We start from the raw sequence: 3,498 nt of genomic DNA, 5'->3' as shown, positions 1-3,498 counted from the left end.
TTCAGTGCCGACGAGTAGTTGAATCGGATGATTCTTCGTATTATTTTCATCGTTCCTGTAATTGCATGCATTTCTCAGTTGGTGGATTACTCGCGTCTTTCAGTTCAATGCCTTTGTTTCTTTCGTTCCTCTGATATTGCACGCTACTCGTACTTTTGCCAACTCTGCAATTCACGAGGGAATTGTAATTGCAGAGCAGAGTAGCGAATCAGGCGCTCTGCGACAGGGGACAGCACGGTACATTCCTTGAGCAATGCGTACCAGGATTTCCTCACAGCTGCGTCGAGTGTTCTTGTGGCCGGAAGCGTCCGGGCCCCATGAAATAGCCGACGCCACCGATGCTGCCCTGGAGAGCTCCAAGCAGCACTGGGAGTTGTTCTGGGTGGCATGCGATCATGCGGAGGAGTTCGTGCAGTTGGTCAAGCAGAGGATCGGTTCGGAGTGCCTGGTAAATGAGGCCACTAGCTCCGCAGCGGGGAAGCCTTGGCTGGCTGCCTGCGCCAGGAAGCCTTGGAGCAATTATCTGTTCTCGCCAGCTTGCCACAGCCATATTACCTTTGATTTTTCTTCTTTTCTATTTCGGCATGAGAACAGAGGTATTACCTTCTATTTTTCTTCTCATCTATTTTTGGGACTAGAGTTGCCTATAATCTCTTTGCAGATGCCACGCATTCACTGATCTTTTGAGCTAAAAAGAGAAAAGAAACTAATCTCCAACAGGTGACACATGCACCTTTTGAGCCAAGGGCTTCATCCCTTCTATTCTGCGTACGACAACGGTGGTTCCATGCCCTTCTCCTTTTGAAGCATAGCACGAAACCACCCTGTTTCGGGGCTTCTTCATTTTTTGCAAAGTTACCATTTACGATTGTCTCAAAACGTTTTCAAGCACACTTGATTCCGACAAATATAGCCTACCAATCTTCAGCTTCTTCTGGTTGAACAGGAACATTATTAGAAGTCAAGGAGCATTTTATCCGATTCTATCCTCGAACTGTAATCCTAGAATTAGTTAAATTTGGTTTGGGCGACATGGCGTCTTCTGACGACGAGGCTGAGACCTCACCGGAAACGGTCTCCACTTACTACTTCAAGGACCACAACAACAAGCCGGTCTTGTTCTCCATCCTGCCGGTGACGTGGAGCGACCAGGAGGGCGGCAAGGATGCAGTGGCAGAGACCATCTTCTTGCATGGGACCCCTGATAACGGCCTCAGGAAGATTTACAGAGAGGTCAAGTCTTGGAGGTTTGATCTCAGCTGCTCGAGGCCTGAAGTGTTGGTGCTCTCCAAGGACAACATCTGTTTCAAGCTCGATAAGCCAAGGAGGAGCTTTCAGGATACAATCAGGACCGTGTTGATCATGTTGCTCTACCTGCACTATGCCAAGAATCACCCGGATGCGTCCGGAGAAGCGCTGTGGGAGCACTTGGCTAGAACCTTGGGGTAAACTGTAAGCCTTTCATTTTCGGTCATTTTACTTGCCAGGGTCCATTGACGTGGAGGATAAACAAATTGAACAGTGGAACAATAAGCCACCGTTGCTGTATCTATGGAGCCGTCGAGATTGGACTGCAAAACGCAGGACCATAGCCCAAAAGCAGGGTCACTTGCCAACGAAGAGAAAGAGGCCACTGTCAAGCGATGATCGCAATGGATCACTGGATCTTCATTATCCGAAAGATGACCGGAGCCTTTGCGTCGGTACTTCGTCACTCACAAGTGATACCTCCATGCCAATGGGCAGGCCTGAAGAAACCAAAGACAGAGTCGATATGGCTGAAGGTCAAAATGCGTGTTTTTCTCAAAATGACAGCTGAAGAGAAAGCAGGGAGAGCCAGTCTACTGGGACTTCTACAGGGAAGGCCGAAGGTATAGGAACGAGTGGAAGAGAAATTTATGAGAAGTCGCCTGCAAACGAAACACCTCATCATCCCTTGTCATTCGATGATCGGTCCTCCAAGCAAAAGGCCGATGCTAGCGGAACACTCGGAAGAGAGATTGGTGAGAAAGATCTACCTCGTTGTCCCTCGCCCAATTGGACGAATGGGGAGTCTTCGTTCACTGATCGGTCCTATAGGGGAAGGCAGGTGGTAGAGGAATACGCGGAAGAGAAATTGATGAGGAGCCGCCGGCGAAGGTAACCTCTCGTCGTCCCTCACCCGAGTCGTCTGTCAATGATCGATCCTAATGATCGATCCTCAAGATCATGTGAAGTTCTCTTTGAGAAGGATGTCTGCGACAGCATGAATTATCAACACGTTGGCCCGAGCATGTCTATGTCACATGCTGAGAACTTTTATGGTGGTCAAGGATCCACTCTCTGTGATGATGCCAGCAGGATGTATGGACTGAACAACAATGAACATTATTCCACGTAGAGATGGTCAAGTGGTGGTGGTCCTCTTACCATTCATGGGGCACGGAACTTGGAGGGATGGTATACGGCTCTTATGAGGGACACTGATAATTGCAGACCCAATGTCCCTGAACTCGAAGAGACATACTTGAGGGACCTGGAGATGCGTTCGCTGGTCCATTTGGATGAACTGAATCCGACGAGAACGAACAATGCGAGGCCCGAGGGAACTGTGATTCGTGGAAACGGGTATCTTGATCCTAACAGGGGATCGCAATTTGGATACCAAGGTGATTCTTTTGGCTTTGCTACCAGTCATCGTTGGCCATACTCTCAACGGACTACTTTCGGCTGGCTTGATGAATAGGTGCTTGGATGCTACTTCCTGTTCTTCCTCTTTCTACATGTTTTGACAATGTTTCATATTGTTAAGTCATATTCTCAATGGCGATCTATATAATTTTAGTTCGGAGAAGAGGACAAGTTTTTACAGCATGATTCTGATATTTCACTTTCTGCTTGAAATTTGTGGATGCCTGTCTTAATCGGGAGTGCAGCGTGTTAGGTTGACATCTATTGCTCTTAGGCATGATTGAAAACACTCTCCTATGTCCATCTCCTCTAATTTTTTCTTTTTTTCTATTTTCTTAGCCTTAGCTTTTTCATGTTCCAGCTAATTAAGTCCTAAATCTTTTTTAATTTTTTTCTTTTTTTCTGTTTTTTTTTATAGTGGCCGGCTATGCGAGGGCAGATCTGGGCAAAGCCAGGGGAGGGCTGTGACGCCCCCTTGCCTGGTGGCCGGGAGGGCCTGGCAACTCTCGTCGGCCACAGTTAAAAAAAAAAGAAGAAGGAAAAGAGAAGAAAAGAAAAAAGGAAAAATAAAAGATTAATTGGAAAATCGAAAAAAATATAAAAAAAAATTATTAAAAATTATCCGTGTTAGTAATTTCCAGCAAAAATTGGCCGAATAGACCCAATTGACAAATATAAAATGGTTTAGGACTCAATTGGCATAATAAAAAATTTAAGATTGAATTGGCAATCCTTCGTTTGTTTCGACATTTTAGAAATTTGAGTAAAGTTCGTAAAGGAGTGGGATCATATATTTTAGAGAGTTTTGAGTCACTAAATCCGGGATAC

General features: G+C 45.9%; 1 pseudogene; it reads left to right on the top strand.

Moving 5' to 3' along the window:
* The first annotated feature begins 253 nt into the window (after window positions 1-253).
* Window positions 254-2,741, top strand: LOC115665813 (uncharacterized; annotated as a pseudogene).
* The last annotated feature ends 757 nt before the right edge of the window (window positions 2,742-3,498 follow it).

Source organism: Syzygium oleosum, unplaced genomic scaffold, assembly GCF_021117445.2.
Source record: "Syzygium oleosum isolate NSW1041296 unplaced genomic scaffold, Sole_v2.1 Sole_v2.47, whole genome shotgun sequence".
NCBI lineage: Eukaryota > Viridiplantae > Streptophyta > Magnoliopsida > Myrtales > Myrtaceae > Syzygium > Syzygium oleosum.
This window is presented reverse-complemented; position numbering and strand designations above follow the sequence as displayed.